This window comes from Cygnus atratus, chromosome 6, assembly GCF_013377495.2.
Source record: "Cygnus atratus isolate AKBS03 ecotype Queensland, Australia chromosome 6, CAtr_DNAZoo_HiC_assembly, whole genome shotgun sequence".
NCBI classification, from domain to species: Eukaryota; Metazoa; Chordata; class Aves; order Anseriformes; family Anatidae; genus Cygnus; species Cygnus atratus.
In genome coordinates, this window is record NC_066367.1 from 21,510,474 (window position 1) to 21,530,551 (window position 20,078).

Sequence of the window (20,078 nt, forward strand, 5' to 3'; positions counted from 1 at the left end):
GAATTAAGTCTTTTTGATGAAATGGCATAAAGTTCTGAGGTGGAGATCAAATTGTATTGGATGTACTTGGGAAAAGACCACGTTTCCTGTAGAGGCCTTTCTGTACAGTTATTTGTGACTAATTTATGGAGGGACAACCTTTTCTAGGGCTAGAAACTAATTTATTAGTTTCAGTCAGTTGGTTATCAGACGTCATAGTGTCTTTAGCAGGGGTTCATCAAATAAGGGTAGGTAATGATTTAGGTTAGACCAGTGATTTTTGGAAAATGCATACAACTTTTTAGTAGTCATACCTTACGGTCATTAAAGATAACTTTCAAATTCCAGCTGTTAATATAAATGCATGCTGTTCTTTAACAGGCCAGGAGCCTGGGTATCAAGAGACATGCTATGGAATTCTGTTGATGTGACCTCGTAACTGGTGGATTTGAAAAGCATTAAGCATTATTTGAACTGCTCCAGTACTCTGAAGGCCTCTTAATTATACTGCCAGTATTGTTTTTCTTAAACCATCTAAGGAATGAGGGATATTTTCTGGAGTTGTTGTCTCAGGTGTGCACTCACACAGACATATCTTACTGTGCAGGTTGTTTTGTACCTCTTGTTGTGTTTTTTTTCTTTAAATTTTCAAGCAAGTATCACAACTCTTCTTCCACAAAGCAAATAGCTGTTGCTTTTGATTAGTAACTTAAACCTTGATAAGTATGTAAATACCTCAGCAGGGCTCTCCTTTTGTGGAGCTATTTATGTTCCAAAACGATCTGTTCAAAAAATTTCTAACTGGAACATAGGACTTGGTATAAAAAAAAATAAAAAAAACCTTTTTCTGTGCTACATTATCTGCACTGATTTACTCCTTTCCTCCAGGAAACACATTTGCATTAAAGATCCGGTCTTCTGTTTGGTTAGTTCCTGCTGCTTATTGCTTACACGGGATCCTCTTTGACCTTACAATTAACAGAAAAATGACTGATATCCTGTGAATTAAATCAAGCAGGAATTAAGTACTGGGAGCTGATAAATTCTGATGAATTCTTTCAAATCAAGCTTCCATTTTCACTTGCAAAGAGCCTCGGTAACAATGATAAAAATAAATAAGATTAAAAAAACAAGGAATATGGTTTTCATAGCATCTCTGGTGCTTTGTGGAAGGTTTTTGATTACAGTGGTCAGTGATACCACCAGTTCCTCTTGCTAAATGTTGGCTTTGTCCTAAGAAAAAGTTCAGGTTTATTTAATGGAAGGTATGCTAATCTGGCCTGAGCCATTTTTACCTGATCTGTTTTGGCTAATTGCCTTTTAGCTGCAATATTTGCATTGTATGTTTGCAGTTCATAGTCCCAACTGATATACCGCAACTTCTATTTCCAATTGGTCTGTTGGTGTAAGGATGCTTGCTGCAATTCGTCCGATATTGAAACAGTAGGAAGTGCAAGAGACTGCTCAACTTGCTTTTAAGCTTTTGCTTCATAAACAGTGTATTTGACCTTGCTATACTGAGTGAAGAGTGGCAGTAAGTATGATAAATCCTGGGTAGCTCTTTTGGGAACTTTGAAAGTTGTTAGCTTTTGAATAAAAACTAAGCTTCTGGTTATTAATTTGCATTTAGTTGCAGAGTGAAAGTCTTCTACTATTTAGGCAAAAAACCTGTAAGTATGAAAGGTGAAAGTCTAGGCTTGTGAGTATAGATCTCAGGCAATAAACAAAGGACCAGAATTCATAAAACTGGCCCAACCCCATCATAAGCAGACATTGCTGTGTTTCTAAAGAGGCTGAAAATAAAATGAGTGGTTTTATTATCAGCTTCTTTACTGTGCCATAAGGATATGTCATCAGTTTCTAAAACAGCATGTGGCCTGTGTACTGTGGGTTTCTACAAAACAGCTAGAGAACAAGTCTATTCCAACTGGCTTGTGTTGGCTGTAAAGCAGGCATTTGCACTGCTAATTGAAAAACCTTTTTAGGAATCTGCAAATTGGGGAGGAAAAAAAAAAGCTACAACCACTGATCTAGATTAGTAGACTTGCTCAGGATTCAAGAATTTAACTGCAATGTCTTTTTCTACGCAGAGCAAGTGCAAGTTGTTTTCTCCTTTATTTGGAACAAATTAATTGGCAGATAGCTGATCTGTGGATAGTAAAGGCCCGTGTTACAGCCTGTCTCTGAGGATTTCTTTGAGGGCAGGGTTACTGAATCACTGTGATTTAGGTTAGGGGGAACTGTGGGAGGTCACCTTGTGTCAGCTGTGGCTCAAAGAAGAGCTAATGTCACAGAATAAGAAGTTCAGGACCTTATTCAGTCAGGTTTTGAAAGCCTCCTAGGATAGGAATTTCACAGACTATGGGCATCATGTGCTAGGCAGCGAAGATTGGACAAACTTGCAAAAGTTATGTCATGGTCCCGCAGGGTTGCTAAGCTTGGTAAACTGTGCATGAACATTTCATTTTGTATCTAATTATGAATCACAGTTGGTCTTGCATGCACCCATGTACTGATGCTGAGATGCGCTTGTAGTGTCGCAAGCTGTTTTGTAAAAGTAGTGCACTGTGAATTGTTCAGTGAGAGGTCTTGGTTGCTGGTGGGATAAAGGAGGTTTTGTATTTTAATTCCTGGTCTCAAAAGTGACTCTTCTAAATTAAAGCTGTAGTGCGTGTTCTCTTTGATTTACCTTGTTTGGTATGTCTCAAACTTCTGTCCTGACTCTTTGCTCATAATATTTTATTTTGCTGATGCCTTTTAGCTTTGAATGTGGCAGCCATTACTGTACTATCTCAACAGCATGTTATCCCAAAGTGTTTCTCTCTTTTAGAGTACAGCATTAACGGAGTCTAGATTTTTCTTTTTCTTAATAATTTTCTTAATTCATTTTTGCAAACTGTCTTGTCTGGTGGTATGCTCTGGCATTAAATAATAGTTTGTGGCTTCTGCAGTGCAAATCCCCATTCCAAATGCATGCAGCAGCAGCAGGATAATGGATGCTGGACAGGTGTTTGCCCCTTATGTATGACTGATCTTAAACTTTTATCTTGTATTCTAGTGGCACAGCCACCAAGTAATCTCTTAATCGCATAGAGTGAAATGAGTAACAATTGAGATCTATATTGTCTGTTCATCTTGTATTATATTATTGTAATTTTGTTGGAAATCAAAAAGACTGGTAAGAGATGGAACTGGCATGTCAACGAATTGACAGGGTTGAATGTAATGTTGTCTGTTTAACATCACTGTAAATATCCAGGCTTGGTAATGTGGTCTGATTCATACATAAGCATTCTGTTTGAAAGCGCAGGAAGCCAAAAAAGGAAGATGGTTTACATCCCTCAAGCTTCCAAAAGTGTGAGTTTCGGATTGGAATTTAGCTATAAAATATTGAGATTTTTCAGAAAGAGCTAGTTCGTGAAACACGATGGGATACCAAGGCCTGTAGCTGGATACTTTGGCAACAGAGCCTGCATGTACTTTTCTAGAGTGTAGAAAAGGGACTGGTCTGTCTTGGCAAGCAGCCAGCCTCTTTCAGTTTCTACTGTCTTGAGTATTACATCTTGAATGCTTTAAAAATAGGAGAGAGAACTAGACATAACAATAACAAGCCTTAGTATTGGTGAATAAGTGAAACTGTGTTGCATTGTGCTGACAAAATTAATCTATCCGTTAATCCATTCTATTTGTTTGTGGCATGCATACATGTGAGCATAAGTTTTGCAGATGAAAGGATCCAATTCTAAATACTACTGGAGTTGATATTTACTCATTTAACTTGTTCTGTTGATTTTTATAGACCTATGCATGCTCATATACGTATTGTCACTTAATGTTTGAGTTCAAGCTTTCTCAGAGCTTAATCCTACAAGTTCTGTATATTTTCAGGTAGCAATGTTGTATGCATTGTCACTGATGGTAGTTGCCAACAGTAGAAATAATCCTCCACTGTTACATTAAACCTGAATATGTACTTTCCTTAACATAGCTATGTGCCTTGAATTGAATTCCAAACACACAAACACTGCTCAGTTGACATACTTTTCTTCAGGAATTTCTTCACTGGCCATAGCATGGTGCCTCACATAAACTCAAGACAAGCAGAAAGATTGTTCTTTCTAGTGTCAGTTTGTGTTCTTGGTCGCATCCAGCTCCCATGTGTAAGAAGGGTGGGAGGTTGGGACTTCCAGCCAGTGTTATACAGCAGGGTGTTGCAGTTTTGCCCACTGTGAGCTTGTACAGACAATTTTCTTTCTTCTTTTTGTTATTTTAAAATAAATAAAAGAATATGACCTGGAGCAGGTGACCTGAAGAGGAGATTTCACCCCACTGGTAAAGAAGGTAAGGGCATCTTTTCCTTCACCAGCCATTTAGCTGCATCACTTAGCATCAGTTGTGCTAATAATATGCTGCCATTTAATTTGGGCTTAAAAAAGAACAATAAAAAGAAATTATAGGTAGGCCCAGCTGTAAAGCTTGTCTTGTAATTTTCTCAGAACCTTATGTCATTGTTACGATCCTTTGCCTTTGACAGCCACCTTGTAGATTCGTTAGCTATGCGTGACCACAGAAAGATAATGGTGTATTTTTAAAGGCTGCTAGATTGTACTTAAACTTACAATCTAAAAAATTTTTTGACATAGTCTGCAATGTCATTGTGACAGATGTGGAACAACAGAGTTGAACAAAGATATATCCCCAAACATGCAGAGAATAGAATTATGAGCTTAGGTGTGATGATGAGCTTGAGAAACTATGTGAGTGTACACAGAAATAGAGCACTGGTGCAGTGTGTTATGAACTGCCATTAGTTACCCATGTTAATTTGTAGGAGTTGTTTGGAAAACAGTTTTAGCCAGGCTGTTGGTGTGCATTGAGTAGTTAGGAGGCATGGTTTAACAGTTCATACCATGATTAGCAGTTGGATCCAGTGAGGTTTTGTAGACAGTTGCTGATCCTTAGATACAGAAGGTGGTGAAAGGTTGGTAGACCTTATGCAGAAGAGGAATCCAGAATCACAATCTATTTCCTCTCTTTTTATCATAGTGCCTAATTTGACAGGTGAATTTTGGTATCTCCGAACAGTCGGTCACAACTTGTTTTGTCCTCTGTACATATCTGAAGTGACAAAACAAAATAAAAAAGTATTTTCCTGATCCCTATTGGTATGTCTGAATCAATAGTAGATCATCTTTGTCTAACAAACAAAAATTGTGGCTGTCGCTGCACTTTCAACACAAAACCACTTACCTGTTATGGTAGTTGCAGTTATGTGATTACATTGGTTATCCATGCATGTTCCCTCCCTAGTTCTACTGAAAGTGATAAAGAAATTTTCACATGTGTAGGCTACATTTTAAAACTGGCAAGGATAGAAATCCAGGAATGGAAATAACTTCTTGACCCATTAGATAATCTTGATAGCTGTTATTCATCTCTCTTTTGATTAGATGATAGAATAGATTTATTTCCTCTGGAAAAAATGAAAGTTTTCACAAATTTAAGTCATATGTCAGCAAGAGACAGAGACAAAATTATCAAAATGTGATGGGGCTTCTGCAGTGTAGTTTTTGGACTCTTCCTGAGAGTGATCTGATGATGATAGTCACCCGTCTAAAATGTTAAAGTTTTTAATTTTGCAGAATTTGTACTCTTGCACTGTTCAGTGAAATAGTGGGTTTACATATGTTTTTCAGCTTATGCTGTCAGACGTACCGTACATAGCAATACAGATATTTTTGTCTTGTTTTTTTTAACATTGCAGTAATCTGTTGTTCTTCTAAAGGAGGACATTTCTGTTCTAAAAACAAATGACACACACACAGCTGTGTAGCCAAGTGACCAAGAGAAAATAAGTTCCCATGATCTATGTGTCTGTACAAGTGATGGGGGATCAGAACTTGTCCTTTGTCCAGTGGCTCAGTAGCGCGTGGCCTCAAGAGAATATGTGGCTATGCCTCTTTCACTGTTATTTTCCATAGAAATGCAAGAATGTGTCTCAGTGCTGGATAAGAACAGTTGCATTGGGGTTTTTGTTTTGCTTAGTAAGATGTGTTTTCTTGTATCTAAATTCCTGTGGGTTGTATACAAATTTGGGCTACATATTGATTGTGTTTTTGAGGAAGAGTGTAAAGTTGTGTGTGATACTGCGGTTCTTTGTTAGGGGGTGGACATAAATGTTTTGTGTTGCAGTGCCAAAAGCTATGCAGCCATTTAATTTCTGTTCTTTTCATTCTTGAACAAATGCTTCTGTTCTAGAATGTTTAAAAACAAAAGGAACTTCTTAGGCATCTACATAAATAAGTAGAAATCTGAGATACAAAAAACATAGACTTTTTTCTAGTGCTGGTGAGACAAAACTAGGACTGGCAGAATCCTGTCTTTGATATTTGATTTTTGTGAGATAAAATTAGCATTTTTTTTCTTTTGTGTGTGTGTGTGTAACCTCTCATCTAGAACTCAGAAGTTCTGTAAAGCCACATCGCAGCCCAAGTGCTGTTCAAGTCACTAGTGACCAACTATGGAAGTGTAAAGCACTGGCTAGCTTTGAAATTATAGTTAGCAATTTGATGGCATAGGCTTTTTAGTGCCATCCTGAGGCATTATTCCAAACCCCAAAATGCAGAATATGCACAAATTAACTGTGAACGCTTCCCTATAAGAAAGTTAAAAAGCAGAGAGGAAAAAAAAACCACACACAAAATAAACAACCACGACTCCAACAAATGCATGCTAGTTACTTTCTCCATGCATCTCGCTATACACAGCTTTCTCAGAGGCCGTACTTTTGAGGGTGCCTCTGTTCCTTGATAAGCAAAGTACCTGCTTCCCAAATTTGTACCATTCCATTTAGCTTTCTGTGCATGACGGCATAGGTGGTAACAGAGATGGACAGAAAAAAATCTAATAGCTCTTTAGATAGGCTAACTTAAATAGCTTATTTTATTTAGAATTAATGGACTTCGCTTCCATTAGTTGCACCTGACTTTGCTGTGTTATGTGTAAACCCTATTGCTGTGTGTGTAACCGGAGAACTGGAATGTCACTGTGTGAAGTGCTGTAAGTACAGTTGTTCTGTGTCTACAGGAAGACACTTGAGCAGAAGTCTTCTAAATCCAAGCAGACAAAATAACAATAGCTAAGTCTGTTCAGGAAAAAGTATTTTCCTTTGAGTGTGTGTTTTGTCTATAATATTGTTCTGTTAAACACATGATTTTAATAAGTGCCGACAGCACTGAGTTTTTGGTACTGAAATGAATGTATTTTACTGTGGTCGCTGTTGCTACCTTGTTAATACAGTTAGTATTTGTCAGACGTGTCTTCAAATCATTTATTACATCTATATTATATAATGTAGAGTGCTGTATTGTAACAGTAAAATAGGTAAACAATATGCTCAAATGAAATTTGTATAGCTGTGGAAATCAATACTACTACATAATCACTTACCTTATCCAACTCATTATTTTGATTTGGGGCCCACTAAAGTCTCTGATGTGTTAACATTTTTTTGCCCATATATTAATGTCATGCTGTCTAATGGCAATAGAATCTCCATATACAAACAGTTTAAGAAATAAGAGGAGCGATCTCATAGCAGAAAGAATGGCTTATAGCTATTTGGCAGTTGAAACAATTACTGGTCCCCTCTTGAATTTCTGTCAGGCCCCCAGGGAATAAAATATTCAGTTTTTTCAGAATTTCGCCCTCTGGGATAAGGAAAAAATGACAGCAGATGAACTGGCATTCTAGTTCATGAAATGATGCAAGTGAGCTAAAATACAGCTTTTTGTTCTCATTTATTACTGTAAGCATTGACAGGGAAAACTAATTGTTGCTGATCATACTTCAAAGCTGAACATTTAAAATTATCTAGGACTTCAAACAATTAATATGTGCATGGTCTTACGTTATCTGTTAGCTTAGAAACTACAGAAATATCAGATTTATATCTCGAAGAAACCTTTAGTTTGAAAGTGGAAAGTAGTTGTTGCAATCCTGGCTGACCTCCAAATCTCCTTTCAGTATCAGTTTATTCACTAAATGAACAGGAATAGCTTTTCTTGTAACCCTTTTTGGCTTTTAACTGAAACACCAGGAGTTTGGGCAATAAAGCAGAAAATAGACTTTTAAGCCCAGCTTTGAAGTATTGTTCTCCTAGGTCTTCTATTTTGCATCAAATGATGTATGATTCTTTTACGCGTGAGAAGTGTTTTAAGAGGGTGTGGTAGTACTGAATGCACTATTAAGACCAATTTCACAGATGTTTATTCACTTTCTTAGAAGTTAATACTGTCCTACCTACTGTTTCAGAGAGAACTGTTTAGAGATTTCTCCAATCTTAGTATTGATAAAAAGACACAATATGAAGAAAACGATACAACTTTTGTTTGAAAATGTACATGCATTGTGAAAATTTGTTAAATTATTTTAAAACAAAACAGTGAATCAAAAATACACGTCAATTCTTAGAGTATCTTTAGAATTTCATTATTTTTGCTTTATGCTCTTAAAAACCATTTAATGCATTTATGAAGTACCCTGATGTCTTTGCACTAATGTATTTCTCAAGATGTGATTTGTATTCTAGGGATATTTTTTGCTGAACAATATGAAGAAAAAACTGATAAGCCAGTTTCCTGTCTTCTACAGATGGGATTAGATATGATCAAACTTGATCAGAACAAGAAACTATAAAGTTTCAAAATACAGCCTACCTGCAGTGCCACCCTGTGGTTTTTTTTTTTTCATGGTTTCTTTTAAAGTAGCCAGTTTCTGCTAGTCCTCCATGAGGAAGATGATATGAATGCTAAAACTTCTGTGCTCCTCGCTGCAGACCTGCTTAGCAAGGATCATGCAGCAGACTTTCTTGCCTCACTTGGGGAAGGCAGCACATTGTGGCCTTTCTGAAACCCGTTCAGAGGGAGGAATAGAAAGAGGATTTCTGAGCCTTTCAGTCATCTTCTGCATCAAATCTCTAAGCAATGGCTATTTTGGTCACTGAAATGGAAAGATCACATCAGAGCAGGAGAGCAAAGAATGTACCCTTTGACAGCAATAACTTGGAGGAGCGTGTTAACTGGTCCAGCTGGTCCAGCTCCTGCTGCGTATGAGTATGCCTTAGGTATTGTAGTCAGTTGTGTAGGAAGACAATTTTTTTAAAATTAGATTCTCTAAGTAGATTTCTTATGTAGGTAGTTGATGCTCTTTTTCATTGAAGACATCTGCATTTTTGTTGACTTTAACTGAAGGATGTCAGAGGACATTCTTAAAAGCAGTTGCGCTTTGAGCAATACGTTGTGCTTTGCCTTACAGCATTTTAAAGGGTCTAAATCTTAGCAGGAGAAGTACCTGCAGGTTTAAGACTGATTTTTCACATAGAGTGTAAGTAATACAAGGTTGAGGATATTTCATACCAGGCAAGCAATTAAGGAGGAACTTTTTAGCACTTTGCCTGCCTTAGAGAGCAGAACCAGTTTTCTTCCTCTTAGCCAGCTTTGTCTTGCCAAAATCTCTGGTTGAAAGGCAATGTTTTTCCCTCTCTGTATCTTTGCTCAGCCTCTCAGGCAGGGAAGAGAGAGCAGACCGGTTTGTCTCTCTTCTCTAGGTGGCAGTGCCAACATCACCATTCCAGGCAGACGCTGCAGCAGCACTTCTCTAGGCATGCTATCACATCCCACCGCCTGCTTCCAGAATTTATTATTGGAAGCTGCCCTGCCACTCAGTTGTCCAAACAGAGCTGTTTGCCTAAAATTTTTGGGTGTTAAAATTATTTCCCTTGATATTGTAAGAGTTGCTATTTGCAGTGCTTTGAATGTACTTTCAGTATTTTCTTGCTACAGAAGTAGTTATTTTAATAAAATGAGCTATCATAACATATGCTGGGATACCTTTTGCAGCTTGTATTTTCCTGCCCTTTAAGTCTTCAGAACCTTTGATGCTTGCATTGCCTGGCTGTCGGCCTGAGCTGCCTGCCTCAGTTTCCTTACCTTTAAGGAGCACTCGCTGCCTGCACCTGGCTGGGGCACATGAGCAGTGCACAAAGTGAGCTTGGGCTGGCACAACCTTGGTGCCTCCAGCTGCGGCCAGGTCCTCTTCCTTAACCAAAATCTAAATAGCAGAGCGTGGAATGTACCAAGCTGCGTATTTAATGTGTATGTGCTTTCTGTGGTACACAGGTACTTACGTTGAGATGCGTCTCAGTTATGAAAGTTGGTCTCTTCTTGAAAGCTAATGTTTATTCCGAATTACCTTATCTCCCTTGTGAAGTGTAGGTGGAGGAGCGTGGATGGGGGACCTGAGTTGTAGTCTGAAAGCCAGCAGTGGAAACAGCTGGTACTGCAGCAAGTTGCACTGCTTGCTGTGTGGCACTGTGGAGTCATAAAGAGGGAGAACTAAATATTCAGAGTTTTCTTTCCAGCATTGGCAGGGCTTCCCTTGTGTGACAGGAACCTTTTTTTTTATTTTTAAATATAATAGAAATGCACCGTGTATATAAGCAAAGTGCTGAATTTCTCACTATTTGCTGTTAATTCAGTGAAACAAAAGGTTTAAAAAGCAGTTACTAGATTGTCCTACTTTATTTTCTTAAAACTACTTCCAGTTAAATACATCTCTTTGGAAGCCTGGCTTTCCGGGTAGCAATAGCCAAAGTTAGAAGTGGATGTGAGGGAGAGTAATTGAGAAGTTTTTGATTACTCATCTTTATTTAGGAAGCTTGTTTGCGCTTTCTACCAGACTTAAGGTGCTGCAGTAGTGGGAATGTGTAAACTAGAGTCTGTGCTTTAAAGCAGTTATTGCAGAACTCGTTCAGGCCGCAGTAAGATACAAGAACAACTTCATTGTACATTAAATCTTGTTCTTTGTTCAGTGGATGTTTTTTTTGAATGACTCAAATATAAGTCATGGACAATTCTGATTACTCTTTCTTAAAACGTAACCCAGAAAACTGAAATGTACACATGCATGCGCCTTCTTGTGTATCACAGGTCTCAACTTGAGTCCCTTCTGTATTAGAAGTTTTGGCTAGCAAAATGTCTCACTTCATTCTGTGGATCAGAAAAAGGTTGCAGTTTTAATTTAAGAAAATACATATAAAAACTTTTGTACAGTGGGATTCAAGTTGTGATAAGACTTCAGCCATGTGAAGAAAAGCCTGTTTGTGTCTGCGATGGCACGTTATTTCATTGGGAAGGAAGATCTGCACTAGCTGTTGTGAAGTTGCCATTCATGACTATGCTAAATGCCCTTTCATATATTGTTAATAGGTACTTTTGTTTGTCTTTCTTTAAAATATCAAGAGTTGTCACATGACCTCATCTCTAAAACTGTCGTTATAAACCTTTATGAAAGAACAACTTTTCAGTTTAGAAACAATCCAAAAAAATCTATATAAAACATTGTTCATGCATCCTGTTCCTTCAGTTCTGTGATATGCTGTGCCTAATTCAGATTTTGATAGAAAAAGAAAATTGTCAGAAATAGTCACCTACCATAACTGTTTGCCTTTCTGCTGAAGGCTTGCAGAGTTTACAGGGCTAAAGTAAAACACTGAATCATAAGCGCTTGATGAATGTTATGCCTGTGTCTAAGAGTGGAAAATACCAGGTGAGCAGACCTGGTTCAGGGGTTGGTATGTCACTACAACAATGTGATTTTTTTTTTCCCATTGCCATATGAAGACAAGACACCTAGAAAGATTTGTGATCTTGCTATAGCATAAGATGCTACTGGACAAGTAAATATATTCACTTATCTCTCTCTGTCTGCTCTCCCCCACCTCCCCTTTTGGTCCAGCAGAGCTCAGCTTCATTAAACTGCTCTGTTCGCTTTTCTTCTTTCTTCCTGCTTTCACTCAGTGTTGTTCTTCGTAAGCTTTTTCATTTGATAGCATTTCAGTATTTGTACTCCACACAAAGGCAAGTGTTTGAATACTTATATTGCCTCTTTTCTGAGTAGGTAGAAAATTGAGCTGACAGCCCTGCCCTGTAAAGAGCTTATAAGAACCTGGTGCGTTTTAACATACAGAATTATAAGTATCTTGTACAGTTGCACAGATGAGATGGGCTGCACAAGTGGTACAGCACTGTGATGAGCTGCATGCCCATGCAATGCAGCATGTTGTACCTGTTTTCTAGAATATCTGGTTTATCTAGTCGCAGTCTCATGGACCTACTGTTGAGGTAGCACAAAGAGGGTTTCGATAAGTGGACGTTCCAGTACCATGCTGGAATGGGGGGTGGTGAAACATGAGCTTTGCCAATTTTTGCTGTTGTCTCTTTAGTTTACAGAATACATTGCTTTTTTTGTTTGATTTTGTTTTTTTATTTTATTTTTGTTTTTCCACATGCTCACTCTTGGCAGGTATCTAGGATAATTTTTTTTTTTCAAATCATAATTGTACAAATAGCACTTTAAGGATACTACCCTGTTACCTTCAGTTTTCAGCTACTTTGTTGAGGCTACCATATTATCTCTGCTATGTATAGAATTAGCTCTGTATTTTGGAACTTTTTCGACTCTTTTTGTTGACTTTGAACTTTCTTCTTTTCAATGCTGGAGAGAATCCCCAAACATGATATGCCCATTACAGAAATTGGTATGATACACTCCCAGTTTAGTTGACAGTGATACTGATACTGAGGATGTGTTGTTATCTGGATTAAATAGTTGATGTGTGCGCATATTAAGTAAGTGTGTTTTTCTTCCTCATTCCTGTCCTTCGGGTAGCAGTGAACCTGGGGCATGGTCCTTCCCATGTGCCGTCTGCGCATCTGTGGTCTTGTGCTTCCCAGGCATCCCTTCGGAATGGGTGTCCTCCTGTAAACCAGTTTAAGCTCCTGTAAAACAAACTCTTATCTGAATTACATGCTGACATCATTAAATGGGGAGGGCTTTTCAGTACAGAATTTAATATTGATCCCAGTGCAATTATGTATTATTTTTGCATCGTCTTGTGCTTACTTCACTTTAAGGAAGTACCTGGAACTTGCATGACTACATATATATCTACAGTTATAACCCTTGTCATTTGTCATCTGATAAGCACACAAACTCAAAAGATTGAGAGAACACCACAAGATAAGCTGCTCTGAATGTTCTGAGGAACTGAGGGAGTTATTGCTGGGTGTTTTTTTTTTCTTCTTAAAGCAGCAGTGTATCGTATGTAAACATTCAGAACAAGAAATTTGTTAAACCCCCTATTAGAGCTACATCTAAATTCCCTATAGCAATGGTGCCATAAAAATATCTGGCGAAGTGCAGACTATTCTGTCAAGAGATAGATGCGATTATGAAAACTTGTATGGGGAACTTCGATCTGAAAATTTCTGAATTAAAGCAGGGGGTTTTTCCAAAAGAAAAATCACAGTGGGAGCTTTATTCTGTCTGTCAGTTTTTCATTAACTTCCTAGACCCCTGGCAGTGATTTAAGGAAGCACAGTGACTCTGTTTGGAGCTGTATTTCTCAGATCTCCAAAAACATTGAGGTCTCTTTTTTTTAGTTATTTGTGTTTGGGTGCATTTGACTGGTGAATCCCATAGTGACATTTAGTGTGCCAAAAAGTCTTTGCTGTGTGTGGCTCCTGTTTCTGCTGGTTAAGGAAAATAATACTGCTTTGGTTCTCCTTGGTGTTGTCTAAGTAAATTGTGAAGAGATGCGAGGTCTCCAGAGTCTGACAAAATGTCTTGTACTGACCTTTAAATAATAAGGTGTTTGTTAGAAAATCCAAATTCTTTTTCCCTGCAGTTCTCTGCCATAAGTGAGTTTGGTTGGGGCTGGTCCAAAAGTTTCTCTTTTTTTTTTTTTTGCATTATGAGTTTTAAATTGTTGGATAGAGACTTTCTTTAATTATGCAGCTCTAGGCACAAGTCACATTTTTCACCCCATGCCCTCTGACGATGGCTCAGTGGCAGCTAACCTCTTCTGGATCTTGAGCACTTTAAAAGGTGGAACAGTTTCCATTGTTCTCTGCCTGGTTACTCAGTATGGGTTACTCAGTTGGTACAAGCCTGCCGCATTTTTTCAGTGTGGATTTTTGGATGATTATTCTTTTTCTTTCATTTTTTAACTGCATAATTTGGCAACATTTTGGGAGCTAGTTCTGCCGAGGGACCAGTTTCGCTGTGCCACAGCCCCAGCACAGTATCGGTTACCTTCTGGGGCTACGCCTGTGCCACCCAGAGGAGGAGTGGCTGGGGCGTGGGGCTGGCTGTCCCTTCAGCTTTCATCTTGTAGCGTGAGTGAGGAACGTGGTGATGAAGGCACACTGGCCTATGGATTACTAAATTCTAGTTGGCTTTCAGCTGTGCATTGTCCACTGCTGTTTTAACCATAGCGTTGGAGCAGTAGTGAGTGTTACACCTGTGTGTGCCACACCTACAGCTTCGTTTATGGAAATAACCAGAGCACCAGACTTGTGGTTATTTGTTTCATTCCTTTTTCTAGCTCCCAGGTGTAGTGAGATCTAAGTGTACTGCTATGAATAGGCTGTGCTCCAAGCTTTTGTGGAGGATTATAAACTGGGATTAAAATAAAAAGGAATTACTTGATCATTAATCGGTGATCTTATTGTAACATTGTCACAACAGACCAAGAAATGTTGATCCTGGCTTTTCCATGCTGTTTAGTTTAATATGTATGCAAGCAATTCTTTAAGTGTATGTTGGCATCTCTAAAATAAAAACAAGTCTTGCTGAAACTTCCCAGAGGCAGCTGAATTTGGCCTGTTTGTGGCATTCCTGCCTACACGCAGTGCTAAATGAAATAATACAGTTGTTGCACAAACAGGGAGGGTTATAAAGGTAGCTTTGCTGTGACATTGCATCTGTCGTGAGAGCTTTCCCAGAAAAAAAGAATATAGTAATTATATGATTAAACAATAAGGAAACTTTTTGGGTTGTGCACTTCCTCAGGCTATTAACCTAACCACTAATTAACCAACAGGAAATTCCAGACCTGAAAATTTCGTTATTGCTATACTAAACTGTGAATATGTGTGTGTTAATGAGAATTACATTATAGCCATCTGTATCGTGTTTTTGAATTGTGTCAAAGCAGGAGAAACAGAATATACCATCTGTTACCTAGCCATAGTAACATGCTGCATAAATCAGGTCACCAAAAAATAAATAAATTAGAAGATCCCCCTATCTACAACCCTAGTTGTCTCTTTATTTCTTGTATTTTATTTGTAACAACCGCTAGTGCCGTGGCACTACCACCACTATAGTAATCACGGTAATGACACTATTCTGTTTGCTTTGTTTTGTTTACAACTTCTATGGTATAACTTCAGTATTCGGGGAGGAAGAGCTTCTTGAAGTGATAATTTCTGGGCAGTTATTGACTCCTCAACTTCAGTTTTGTATTCTCTCAAATGCATTTGAATCCCTGAAACCAAGAAGCTAAGGATTGCCTTGCAATTTGCAGTTCTTTTTTGTTCTTAAGTAAATAATTTTTTCTGGATAATGTCTACTAGTGATCTCTCTTTCTCTGAACAGTGAGCATGAATTAAAGCATTTCACTGTCATCAGGCCCTGCGGGTTTTTGCTGTGCCTTTTAAGCCTTGTATGCCCTTTTTCGTGAGTTCTTTTCTCCAGTATTTTCTCTAGTATTTTATTTTATTTTTTTTATTAAAAATTCTTCTCTGGGAAGAAAGCTGGCGCAGAAGAAAACACTAAAACAGCTGTGGGATAGTGAGGCAGATCCTTAGCAATCGAGATGAAATGTGACTCAGCAAGGTGTAAAATGCTGCTAATGATTGCATATTACCTTTTGTGCTGAGTAGGGAGAAGAGTGATCTTTGATGTGAAAATGAGGATAAAAGGTTGTAATTGAGATAGAGAGGTGGAAGAGTCATGCAGCAGTTTAAGAGAAGTCACCCTGTGGACAGGTAGCCCAAATATGGACTTATCTTTTTGTCCCCAGGAGAAGTTTCTTTTTGAGTAGGCACTCTCATTTTGTCCTTGATTGCACAGCTTTGGCAAGAGCTCTAAAGTACTAAGTTATTCAAGTTAAATGAACAAAATTCTGTTTCTCTGCAGACTGTGATGCAACAAGCATGGTTAGAATATAACGAGGAATTCTTCAATGTAGCAGTATATCTACAATGTAAATGTCTTACTTAATGCTACAGGAACATAGAAAGAACTTAGATTCTGTGGTGACCAAAAGGATGAAGGGAAACCAGCTGATAGTCTCTAGGTTATAGACTAGGTTATAGCAAAAATCTTCTGTATGCCCAGAAAGACTTTCAAGAAAACTAAAGGTGTGGCATATTATGGTAGACTTTGCGTGGCTGAATTTATGTAAAAATAAGAACAAAGTATGAGGAATCTCTGAAAGGAGACCACCTTGGAGTTCCCCAGGGATCTCTGCTGGAACTTGTGGTTCACCATAATAATAACCTGGAAAAAAGGTTATTAATGTGAGGTGACAGTCAAAAGTTGTCATTCATGGTAATTAGAGGAGACATTGCTGTGAAGACTTACAGAAGGATTTTACAAAGCCAAGTGACTGGCTAATGAAATGAGATGAAATTCACTTTAGATAAATTCAATAGGAATTGGTTTATGTGTAGTAGTAAAGGAGTAGAGAAGAAAAGAGATGACATGATTGTGCTGCTGTATAATGACAATCCAGTGCACAGTTCTGGCCTCTGGCCTCTCCAAAAGAATATAATGGAACTGGAGGAGTAGGTTCTGAGAAGATGAATAGGGATGGTCAAAGGTGTAGTACGGTTTTCATATGAGACATCATGACGTGGTCTCTCTGGTCTCATGTCCTTATATTTACTGTTTTATGTACATGCAGTGATTTGTTGTGTTGTAAGTATTCCAAGTAAGTGAAAAGAGAACGTGCAATAGAATCATCTAATGATACTGCATAAAATCCTTAAACCAAATGTTAAATAATGGAAAAATAATTAAGTTCCCCTTCATGTTGAATGACTATACAATTTGTAATCAACTTTCCTTGTTGATGTGTGACTTGCCAAAGAAAAACAAATTCTTGGTCTGCTTCCAAGCCATTTGGAAGCCTCCGTCTATGCTCTCTTCTCCAGTTCTTTTTGATAGAACAAAACTATTTGCCTTTCCCTGGAGACTCAACTGTGTTGATCCATCACAGATGAGATGTCATCTCAGTAGGTACAAAGCAACTGAAGAAACAGTATTTAATAAAGCAGGAATTTAATCTGGAAGATTGCCTATTCTTAGCTAGTAATCCAGGTTTCCTGCTATTCTTGCTACTTTCAGACTTTAGTTTCTCATGGATATTATTTAAAAAAAAAAAATCAACTATTTCAGGGTTAGATGGAATATCAGATAGTTTAAAAATAAAGTTTTTTGTTTGTAATGATAGAGACAATAGGTTCAAAGAGCTTCCAACTGCACAGATCTGTCCCCATTGATTTTTTTTTAAATAAAAAAACAATTCTGACCAACTTTTCCATATGTAGATAACTGGTACACATCCATTGTGTTTAATAGCCTATTAGGCTTTGAGGTGGGAGGGTTGTTTGATTTTTCTCTTTTTACTTATAGAAATTCTCAATACTCTGGTTAATCACAGACAACTGAAACTGAAGATATCTAGAGATCTAAAAATGAATATTGGGAAGTTGTGGCTGTTTTTTTCTGCTCTTGCTTGATATGCAAATCTTCATATCCTATTGGTCTCAGAAACAACTGTGTGGATTAGTACAGATGTTTCACATACTCTAAAGAAGTGACCTATACAGGGATCTCTTTAGAAAGTGTTTTGTATCTAGCACTGTAGTGTCGTATTTAGCAAAATTAGATCATTTATTTCTCTTGAAGCACGCATGCACAAGAAATAAAATTCTATGTTTATGAACTGTTCGCATACATTCCCTTTTGCTGCTGAGGGTAGTCAGTTGATTTTTCCCTTTTAGGGAATGCTTGCCAATACAGCGATGCCAGGATGAGTAGAAGTAGTAGTATGTTTTATGGGAAAAATTAGAAGCATTTAAAAACTAATTCCGAAGAAATTATAAGAAAACATTTTAATTCCTCTCCCATAGATTTTTTTTTCTAATACACTGTCTAAACTCTTTTTACCAGGTCTTTTAAAATTCTCAATATTTTAGTTTTCATGCATGTTCTGGTAGCTTGAAAAAAAAAAAAAGGAAAAACACTAGGAGCATTTTTATATCAGTTTGTCATATAAAAGTTTTGTGCAAATCAACAAAAAATCAACAGCAATAAATGTATAGCTTTATATGTGAAATCCCTAAGAAGGAAATTGCTAAGTAAATAAACAGTATATAAAACTTAGTACCACAAGATACCAAGGAATAAAGACAACCAGACGTTATGAACATTAACTTAATACGTCTAGCTACAGCCCTTAGACCAGGTAATGTTTCCGAGTGAGATTTCCAAATGTTTTGTCCTGTGTAGGACAAGTTTGCCACAGGAAATGTGTTGGTATCTTAGATTACATTGATACCCTGTTTGCCCTGAAACTTTTACTATTGGTGATCTAAGTCCTGCAAGTCTGGCTGGGTCTGTATTGTTGCTGACCCCAGCTTTTCAAGCAATTAAAATTGTTGCGAGGTTTTCAGTTCTAAACACTATTAACTCTTGAAGTTTAGCTTCAGACTGCCCTTTACTTGGAATGCCACCAAGTGTTGATCTGATGGTTTGTTTCATTTAACCTTACATGTACTGGGTAAAACTGACTTTGTCTGATACAAGGGTGAGTGGATGCTTTTGGCAGGACTTCTTGGGTAAGAAAGGCCAGCTAAGGAGTTGTCAGTGATGTTAGTCACCGCACACAGACATTATCCTCTCCTGAAGTGGTACACAAACAGCTTCAAAACACTTTGTGGCCTGATACAGATCTAGAAGCAGTATTTGCTAATGATAGGAACCTGCAGGATGCCACAACTGGTAATAGCACTTGCCCAAAAGAGTTTGACTGCATTCCTTCCCATTACCTGAGCAGATTTAACTGTAAGCAGTCTTTATCTTGCTGTATATGTGAGGTTTGACTTTGACAACAGGTAACCCAGTTGAGAATTGTTTTTCAAACAGCTTGTGTTTTTCTTGACAATGGTGTGAAGCTTCTGTTATTACCCTACTTCAAAGACTGCAAAGTCATTTTCTTCCCAGGTAGCGTAAATGTTGATCTTTTGTGATGCTGTTTACTCAAGATCTTAAGCTTCAATAATTTTGTAGGCAGTACTGATGATCAAATTAACTGGATTTGCAGTTATGTGCCTCTGCTACCAAAGTATTCCACTAACCACTAAAATTTGCTCACCTGAACTGCTTAATTGGGTGTCTTACAGATGGAGAAGTGGGGAAGGATAAAAAGCATGGAGAAAGGAAGAGTCCTAATTCTAAAACTTCCCATTAAAGTTGTCTTGCAGAAAGAAAAAGAGTATGGGTGACAGGATTGGATTCTTTTTATGGTATGAAGCCACAGAAGATACAACAAAGCTACTTAATACTCTTTTGAATTGGCTGAAGTAGACGTGTCAGGATTAATGACTATACAAATCTCTAGATGTACTATATAGGCTGTTTGGTCAGGTGGTGGGATTATAAATAGGTAGGCTTACTGATGTCACCACTAAAAGAAAGAAATGACAGTGCGCTTGCCATGCACACACTCCAGACCCTCTACCTATATATGCTGTTGAAAGAAATTCACTTGATTTTAATGAAGAGAGACCTGAGTTATCTTGGAGGTAAGCAGAAAAGTAGTTTAACCACTTTTAGCTGTACTTCTTCCCTCTCCTTGTTTAGGTGATCAGCAGGCTTCCAGGTAATACTTACGTTATCTTACTGGGCAGCATCCTACTAGCAGCTCTTTTGTTTGATATGCACAGGTAAAACTTTGACCTGCAGAGCTATTTTGGTTGGTGTGAATGGGAATTCTGGAAATGTTTGATGTAAGCTGACAAATATTTTGCAAGACTAAGGATGAAAGTGTTGGTATTTACACAGCATTTGCTTGCTTGTTTGGTTGAACTCATCTGAACTCCTGTTGCGAGGAAAAATATTTACCATAATTATGTCCCTGTAGCAGCATTTAAGTCTTTGCTCTTGTAAGGAAGGCAGATTCAAGT

The 20,078-nt window shown here is 37.9% G+C and overlaps 1 protein-coding gene across 3 annotated transcripts in view; it reads left to right on the forward strand.

The window, feature by feature from the left end:
• COBLL1 (cordon-bleu WH2 repeat protein like 1) overlaps nucleotides 1-20,078 on the forward strand; it is an 82,135-nt gene that overhangs the window by 14,933 nt on the left and 47,124 nt on the right. Inside the window, exon 2 of one of the 3 annotated variants that reach the window (XM_035536714.2) lies at nucleotides 4,265-4,320. The exons of the other annotated variants lie outside the window; for them this stretch is intronic. The gene's annotated coding sequence lies outside the window, so the exon portion shown is untranslated. The remainder of the gene's footprint in view (nucleotides 1-4,264; nucleotides 4,321-20,078) is intronic. 3 annotated transcript variants of the gene reach the window in all.